We start from the raw sequence: 9,457 nt of genomic DNA on the forward strand, positions 1-9,457 counted from the left end.
GCCACACGTGTTTTCCGCTGTGCGTGGGTCAGGAAGCATCCGGATTACGGCCCGGAATGTGAGGTCAAGCCCTACTGCTGGCTGCCTCTTACATGGCGACACGGCGGCCGACGCCGATGACGGAGAAGGGACACCAGCAGCACATTCTCTGCCATCTGCTGCCTCTTCGCCCGCTCTGGGCCAGATCCGGACGCGTCCCGCGCTTCCGCTTACACCGACCGCGGTGGTGCGTGGCTCTGGGCTAAAAAACTGTAAAAGGGGAACAAAAAATAAACCGTTCCTTCGGGTCTTCGGCAGTTACTAACGATTCTGTCTCTTCTACGGGGTCGTCATACAAACTAAATCTTAACTTGCTCCGTGGGACGTGGAGCAACCACGTTGTCATTATAGGAAATTAAAACTCGACATCAACAGCAGCAAAACTCAACATCCTCTGCTAACGGCCACCATCCACTTCTGTCCCCACCGTACAGAGGTCCGAGAAGAGCCACCTCTGTTCTCGGCCACCTCTGTGCTCTTAGCAGAACATCTCGTTAAAAAATAAAAAGTTTAAACAGTCGGCGTTTAGTATTTCACGTAAGAAGTCTTGGGGTTGGGTCGGCTAACTCAGCTGTGCAAAGACATCAGGGCTCCAGGCCAGCTGTGCTGACATCCCTTCCGCGTGGCAAGGTGGTGGCCGTGGGTGACGACGCTGCTGGCAGGGAGGAGGAGGTGGTTCCCCCACCGCGATCCGCGTTCCATGTCGGAGGAGACTGCCCATCAGCCACCTCCCGCCCCAGAGCCGGAGCTGGGTTAGGTGGCCCAGGCTGGACTGCCACCCATGCAAGTGACAGAGTCTCACCCTCGTCCTTAGGTCAACGACGACTCAGCCTGCACCGGCAGGCTGCATGGTCCCAACAGGGACAAAGCCGGGATTCTGCCAGCGGCACAGGAGAGAAAAGGCCCGAGAAAAGTGTCTGCCCCACACCCAGCAGCCTCGCCACGCCAGAGAGAGGAAATCTCTTCAGCTCCAGGTCAGGACCAGGGAGAACCTAGAAAACAGACTCTGGCCTCTACGACTGTAAACCTACATGCCACCCACCTTCCTATGGCGGTAAAAGCGGAAATGGGCCGAATAAAGTGAAGGGAGAGAAGCCGGTCAGGTGTCATGTGTATCACCTGAGCAGGACCGCAGGAGGCTGGAACTGGGCGGCAGTGTGGGCTGGGAGGTGCTCCTGGGCACCCGTGTCCCATCTCCCGCCTCCCCACCCTGCCCGAACACGCTGCCACCTGAGAGTCCCAAGAGACGCACGCACGGGAGCCCCACACGCGGGAACCCCACACGCGGGAGCCCCACACGCGGGAGCCCCATACGCGGGAGCCCCACACGCAAGAGCTGTGTGCTCCAGTCTGAGACGTGCATCTCCATCCTCCCGTCCCTGCCGACTTGGATTTTTTTATGTGTGTGTCAAATAATTCTGCTCAATTCAAATATCAGTTGTGAAAACTGATTCCCGACTCGTGTTTTCCTGCCGAGGCTCCTGCCCACCTGTCCCCAAGCCAGAGACCAGTCCGCTGTTCCCCTGGCGTCCAGCCTCTGCCTCACCATCCCCCAGTAAATGCTCCATAAATAAAGTCCACGGACATCAACTCACTTAGTACCCCAAAAAGGAAAATGAGTTTGTAATTCGACGAGACTTGGGAGGAATAAGAAAATAAATCCAAATGCCACGTGTGAGAAGCTGTAGAAATTTGTCACCACGGTGGTCTCAGAATGCACAGAAATCTCTAGAAAGCTGCATCAGAGGTGGACGTTTTCATTTTTTAATAGACTATTTCTTAGAGCAGTTTTAGGTTCAGAGCAAAGTTGAGTGGAGAGTAGAGTTCTCAGGTACACCGCCCAGGTACAGCGCATCCTTAAATTACCAATAGTGTTTGAAAACATGCTAATTAAAATGTCTTACATATTCCCAGATTTTAAAAAAAACAGAATGCTTTGGCTTATTTTCCATTCAGAATATACCTCGAACCACCAACAGTGTCTGTCAAATTGAGATTTAACATCATCGATACTTTAATGATTATTAATCCTGTTATCTGTGCACAGGAGATCCAGAAATTCTTTCCAAGAAATAATTATTTTAGTAGCGAACGATTCAACTGAAACAGCTTCCTTTCACAGAACTGCCTGAATGACAACCTGATTTTGCACTTAAACTATTTGCATTTGAAAACATTTAACTCTTTCACTCCTGCACAGGTCCCCAGCGTAAAGCACAGAGCTGTCCGTTCTCATCGTGAACCAGACGCTGGAAACCCATTCCCTGGAACCGTGCCAACCCCACACGTGACAAACCTCCCCACCCCAGGGAGCGTCAGGGTGGGCGCCTGGGGACTTAATGTCACTGATGGTGACACAGTCTCTCACACGGTCCCTGTAGACGTGTTTGCAACCTTGTGACAAACAGAGCTGCTTTCAGTGACAGAGGACAAAAGTCTGCTGGTAACAAACGGCCAAGCATGAATGTAAATCACGTTCTTCAGGGAAGCGCTTGGTACCACAGACGTGGCAAATCATCGGGGTTAAAACTGGACCCTGTTGGTGGATCGGCTTGACGGATGGGAGTTCCTGACCCTTCCACAGTCACCTGTTCGGAAGATCAACGCTCACCTCCTCTCTGTGGCACTGCCAGGAAGCACGGCTGGCTCGACGTGGCCCCTGAGTGACCGGTGTCTTTGGATGGAGGGCAGACAGCAGACCCCGGTCCCTGCACCGTCTCCTGGCACAGAAGTGATGTCCACCCAGCTAGGGTGTGAGCACACGCACCACCTGCTGGTATAAGGCAGCCTCCAGGAGGGCAGGCTCCGTAGGTGACACGTGTGTAGCCATGACGACGGGGCCAGGCCGCACCCCCCGAGGGGCGCCTGGTGCGTGCTCGGAAAGAGCTGGTGCTCTGGCCTTCCACGGGCCGAGCCTGCCACACGGACGCGCTCCTCCCAGGCTCTACAGGGGTCGGAAAGCTCCTTCAGCGGGGGCCGGGGAGGAAACGGGGCGGCCTGGGGGCCACGGGTCTCCTGGCCACTCCCGCCTCCTCGTCAGCACCCCGGGCATGCGCACACCACCCTATCAGTGTGGTCCTTGCGGGAACGGGTCATGGGCTGGACTGGCCAGCCGTCCGCACTTTGCAGACAGACCATCCTCGCCAGCTTTACAGTCTCACCTGGAGCACGAGAACCACGTCGCGGCTCCTGGAGCTGATCTTCCCAGCGTTCCCTGAACTCCCGGTGCCGACGAAAGCACCATCATGCCGAACGAAAGCCCGGCCGGGCCGACTTCCTGCCTTCAGGTCCTCGCGGCGATGGGACGCCTTCTCCTCACACCTTAGGGTCTCTGCTGTCTTCGGCAGGGGTGCCCGATCCATTATCCTGTCATTAGGGAATTTTGTTTTGTCTGGTCAGAGTCCCCCAAGGCGGGAGGAGTGGTGATCAGGCCCCGAACACACCCTTCGGAGTCTAGTGAGTGGCTTGACTGCCCCTCGTTGTCGCCTCCTCTGAGACCACGTGCTGTGAACATGAGCAGGCGCACAGTAGGCGGCTTTCGCCAGGGCTGCTTCGCTGAGTTTGCATGTCTCAAAATTAAAAAGCAAAAAATAAGTAAAATGTGTTTCTGTACTTCGAGACGTAGATACTCATACAGAAAGTGACCATTTTCCTCTCTCTTCTTTTTCTTTATCTAGGACCATCCTGGTCTCCAACTGGTCAACCAAGGACCCCCGTTTCTAAGAAGAGCGAAATCCCCTAGGGTGGCGGCGTGACCTGTAAGGGTTACGCTGAAGCTGCTCAGACCCCGCGTCGTCGGAAAGGAGGTGTCCTCATGGCCTCGTCGCCATCATCGTTGAGAGGGAGCCGCCCGCAGAGACGTCTCGGGCTCGGAAGCATCGGTCCGGGGGACGGATGGAGAAAGGCTCTGTCGCTGGTTCCGGGCCGAGAGTCCGGCCCACCCAGGACAGCTGTGAACCCCGCCGCACATGCCCAGACTGCGTGACGAGGGTCCCCGAGGATTCTGGCCCAAGCATTAGGACTGACTTTCACATACGAGCTTTCGTGTTCGACAGGGAGAGGTGAAGCAGGTAACGCGGGAGCAGGAGACAGGGCCCCAGCCCCCCAGAAAGTCGTTCCGAGAAGGAGAGAAAGAACAAGCAGGTGGCATCCTACAGCTTGGTGACATGGGAGCAGCCGTGCACCACGCAAGCAAAAATCGCTTTTACCCCAAATTACGACATCGCAAACCAGCTACCTCTTTTTAGCTGGCGGCGGGACAGCGTTACCCAAAAGTCTTTGCTTTTGTCAAAGTACTCGCCAGCGGTGACAGGGACAGCTGCCCCTTGGAAACAGGCTTTTCCGAGTGTGGACGATTTCTTAAGACACACGGTGCCACAACTTCGTTCCAGGCGTTCCGGAGACCACACAACGGCGGTGGCAAAGGCCTGACGAAGGGAAACACGCGCAGGCTGTGCCCCGACGTGACCCCAGTGTGGCTCGGAGCAGGCGGCCGCTACCTAACGCTGTGGTGGCCGGGACAGCTCCGGGCGCCATCACGAGATCACGGAATGGCCCGCGGCCCTACGTCCTTCACATGAAGCGTTTACGGTGCAGGCTCCTTTCACCGAGATGTTGGTCACCAGATCGGACGCTTGCACAAAATCACCTCAGTGGACGTGGCGGGGATTCAGGAAACAGTCACGTGTGAATTGGAATCCTCTTTGCTTACAGCGAAGAGTTTTTAAAACACAGATAATTGCACAAATTTAACCGGAGTTTGGGCCAGTTCCTTCGTCAGAGAAAACATACGACGGACGCTGTCTCCACCTGAAGGTGGTTTTTTCAGTTTGGGCTTCAGCGTTAGGACGACGGAAACCTCCAGAACTTAGCGAGGACGAGCTACAGGGTAGCAGGCTGGGACGAGCACCCCGCTGGGAGGAGCTGCCCCCCACAGGGGCCATTGCACTCAGCAGGTGAGGTGCAAGGCCCTGGCTCCCAGGGGGGCTCATGGCCTCCGGTGACTCAGCAGGGGTTCAGACACCTGTGCGCACCCTGCATGGGAGCCCAAAGAAGCTGGGCGCCCTCATCCTCAAGGACCTTTCCCCCCTAAAGTCTGTGAGTTTGGGGGGAGATGTCGGAGGTGCGTGGAACTCGTAAGAGAAGCCTGGGGCGTGCGTGATGTCCCGTTGGCAGAGGCTGCAGCTTTCTCGAGGTGAAGGGGATTCACGGGGAGTGACAGGGTCCCAGGGAGTGACTGACAGGGCCTTGACTCTACCCTATAAGCTTCGGACTCTCTGGGAAGGCAGAGAAGGGGGCACAGTTCCCTGCAGGAAGGACGCAGAAGTGACGACAGCACGACTCTGCGTGTCTCCTGGCGACAGAGCTCGTCCTGGGCGGCGCCTCTTCATTCACGTGTGAAAAGGTTCGAGCCGCGGGTAACACTTACCGAGGAGGTCGGGGGCGGGGAAGCAGCGTCGGCCAACAGTGCCGATTGGAGGACAGCGTGACGGGCGTGACAGAAGGCGAGGCCGCTGTGAGTCACAAATCAGAGCTGCCTGGTCGAGAGAGCAGAGATCCAGGGAGGGGGCGCACCCCACGGTGCCAGGGGCCGGGGTCCGCACGCGAGTTCCCTGGACGTCCCTGCTGTCACAGGCCTCAGGAAGGGCTGCCATCAGAGACGGCGCCCACAGAGAGGAACCTCCCTCCCTCGGCCGAAGCGCATGCCCGCGGTCGCTGGGGCCCTGGTCCGCCGCTGTGTTCCGACGTGCCCGTGATGTCAGAGGCCGGGGAGGGCGGGGGGAGGGGCGCGTCTGCGCAGGTGGGGGGGACCGACGTGGTGGCACTCGCGGGCGTGTTGGTGGCGGCGGCCGAATAATTCTACACGCGCGATACAATTGCATAGAACGAAATACGCGCACACGTGTGTGCATGCAAACACACGCATACACACGTCAACGAGCACAGGGGACGCCCGCGGAGTCGGGATGGGGGTGACGTCCATCACTCACTGCCCCGGCTACGCGGCTGCCGCTGGCGTCACGCGACACGTGACCGCAGGGGACACTGGGCAAAGCTTACAGAAGACCTGTGTTATTTTCTTTACAAATGGATGAAAAACTACATTTTTCCCAAAATAAGAGTGTTCTAAAATCTTGCCGAGGCCAGGGCACTGTCCCCGCCTCTCCCTGGGGACGCTGGTTTTCGGGTGTGCTCTGGCCGTGGTTCCCGGCCACGCTCGGCCCACGTGCAGCCCGGGATCGGACCCGCGCCTGAGACTCGAAGAGGTCTTGCCTCACAGAGCCAGTGACGCTAAGGAGCCACACAGCACTTGCTTGGAACGAAACCCACCCCTTCCGAACGGGCAGAGGACACCGCTTAGCCACACTGATCGATAACCACATGCACACGGTGAGAAAACACTCCTACTTTAGCCCCTTCCACAGGATCTGTGTCAACGTCTAAATTCTTCTTAAATACAAAAGTTCTACGTTAAATGGAAAAGTCAAAAAGTTTCAATTTACCTTTAAAAACAAAACAAAACTCAGTTAATTTGGGAATCCTGGGTGTGAGACAGGACACAGCCTATATTCACACTCTCTCTGCAGGTCCCGGCACTGGACGATAGGAAAGAACACGGCATCCAACACTGCGAGCATCCGGCTGGACACAGCCCCGCCCGGTACACCATCCACCGCGTGTCAGCCAGACGCAGCTCCCGGCGCCCTCGAAAGACACTGCAGGTCATCACACAGATCCGTAAGCCTCAGAGCCTGCTGAAAATCATTCCTTTTTCATTATTATTATTTTTTTATCTTTTACACCTACAGCACCCGGTCTTCCTAGGTGGTCTCTCATCCGAGTACTGACCAGGCCCTGAGCCCACTTAGCTTCTGAGATCAGACGGGATCAGGCGTGTTCAGGGTGGCGTGGCCGCAGACAGTAATTCCTTTCTAATGAGGATGTTCTACTTAACGTCAAAAAGGATTTAATCTTCTGTTAGAACTATGTGGCATTTCTACGGATTTTGCGGCCACGCACTGGGGCTTGCTCGGGGTGGGAGACACGTCGCTGGATTTTTCTCCGACTACTAGCTACAGAGACGAAGTCACTGGAAGCCCACCAGAACCCTCCGAAAGGCGGTGCTGGCACTCCAACTACCAGGAACTCATCCTGAGAAAATAATTAAGGACATGCAGAAAGGCCTGGCTATGAGGCTTTCTGTTGCTCCACTGTTGGAGGTAGCCTACAAACCCGCGACAGAAGGTCGGTCCAATCATTTACATTTACGTGCTCAAATGATAAATGTATTTTACTGACATGGGAAGATGATCATAAAATAGTAAGTTTTTCAAAAGGCAGTTTATAAACGGTAACTACAATAAAACATTGTTTTGGGGAAAAAATGTATAAACGAGTGTGCGCAGAGGTCCGAAGGTATCCTGTGTGCCGGTCCGTGAGCAGACTCGGGGGGGGCTTGTGGTCCTTCCTCTTTAGGTCTATTTTCTCATTTTTATTTCACGCATATTAAGGACAATATTTAGTTGTTAATTATATTTTTATTTTCTATATACAAAAGATATTTACACGTAATTGTATACAATTATTTATGCCTAAATTATATATAATTTAGAAGCACGGTACATGCACGGGCACTGTCACAGACATGTTTAGGGGTCTTCATTTGAGTCAGAAGTGAGACCGCAAAGGCATTGTGCATGAGAGTCACTCGCACTATGTGCAGATATGTTGGAGTAAGACAAAGAGCGCCTTATCTGTGGTTGCCAGAGAACCCTCTGGAAGCCCCTCTGCAGATTCCGAGTGAGCTCTCAGGCCCTGAGGGCTTGGACAGCCACGGAACTGGCCGAGCGTGGAACAGTAAACTGCTCAGCCCTCATTCTCGATGTATACGGGGTCCCCAACACCGTGTTACTCTGCTGGGATTAAAGTCTAACAGGGTTCCAAGAAGATCGCGATGGAGCAGACAAGGGACTCTCCGGTGACGCATTCACTTTGTGGGGCAAAGGCGGCAAGGCTGCCTTCATCTTTGAAAGCCTGGTGGTGCCGGCACCCCAGGGCGCTGGTCAGGGAAGTCCAGCCATCGCTGGCTTTTATATCCACTCTGAACTCCAGGCACGTAGGTGGCACCTTCTTCTGAGTGTTAGGGACTATGGCAGGCACGAGGACGTCACAGGGATGCAGTGTTCCATCAACAAGCCATCACTCAGACCCTACACCCGACCCCAACACGCACTCCTAGGAGGCACTCGAGAGCTAACTACTCACAAGGCTACGGGTGTGGAAGACAAAACGAGGCCTCTGTGACGCGCGAGGCCGACGGGATCCGACGGAGGCTCGGTGCGGCCGACGCTGTTTCCGCCTCACGTCTGTGTGCTTCTGGGCAGGGCGGAGCTGATGCTGCTTCAAGGAGGAGTCTTTCTCTTGCCCTGGCATTCTGGACAAGCACCACGGTTTTCATGAAATTTTGCTGACATTTCTATAAAGTGCCACCAGAAACGTTCCAGTAACTCACGCTATGCCAGGCTGCTCCTCACACAGGGTGTAACCCCGACACGCCCCCAGGGTGGCAGCAGGGAGGTGGGTATGTACCCCGAGTTTGCTGTCAGGAAGTCATGAAGTCAAACATCCTTTTTAGCAGGATCCGTTACTAGCAGATTTGGATAGACACGTGTGATGTCACAGTCCCCACCACCACCCCCAGGGCGATCCGAATGAACACGGCTGGCATGAGAAGCTGTTGTCCCTGTCACCCAGCACGGGGCGGGGAAGAGGCCGAGGTGGCAACGCAGGAAGAGGTACACGCTCCAGGGACTGGGAAACTCGTCGACTCTAGGCGTGAGCGGGGCGAGCGGCGAGACTCACTGCTCAGTGAAGCAAACGGTCCCCCCTCTGCGCTCTCCAGCAGCCTCGGGACATACTAGAAGGACAAAGCTCAGTCGTCCCGTCCCCATGAGACCACCAGATGGATGTCAACAGACGGTCCTCCTGGGGCCAAGCCAAGGACCACGGCGAGGGGGACGAGAGGGACGAGAGGGCGTGAGCAGCCACCACGCGTCCGGAAAGGACGCCTCCCCGCCCGGTCACTTCTGCATGCCCCGCTGGGGCGGCCAGCGGATCCTACGCGATCGGAGAAAACGGGGCGACGTCGAGAGGCCGTGGACAGCACGGCATCTCCCCCAGGCCATGCGTCTCGGCCTTCACGAGTCAGAGCCTTTCCTTATTTTTCTTCTCAAAAGAGCCTCAAGATGTACTTTTCATCAATATTCAACTAGGACGAGCTGAGCGTTTCTCAGCCAAACGCCGCTGATAAAAACGATGACTGCGCGGAGGCGAGGCGGAGGACGCGGACCCCGCGTCTCAGAGGCCGCTCTGCCCGTGTTCAGGACGCATCCAGCAGGAAATCCTCAGCGCTGGGGCC

At 55.8% G+C, this 9,457-nt stretch overlaps 1 pseudogene; it reads right to left on the minus strand.

Annotated features, from left to right (window-relative positions):
- Window positions 1-6,839: 6,839 nt before the first annotated feature.
- On the minus strand, window positions 6,840-6,959 carry LOC112482336 (annotated as a pseudogene).
- Between the last annotated feature and the right edge of the window lie 2,498 nt (window positions 6,960-9,457).

Source organism: Pteropus alecto, unplaced genomic scaffold, assembly GCF_000325575.1.
Source record: "Pteropus alecto unplaced genomic scaffold, ASM32557v1 scaffold195, whole genome shotgun sequence".
NCBI classification, from domain to species: domain Eukaryota; kingdom Metazoa; phylum Chordata; class Mammalia; order Chiroptera; family Pteropodidae; genus Pteropus; species Pteropus alecto.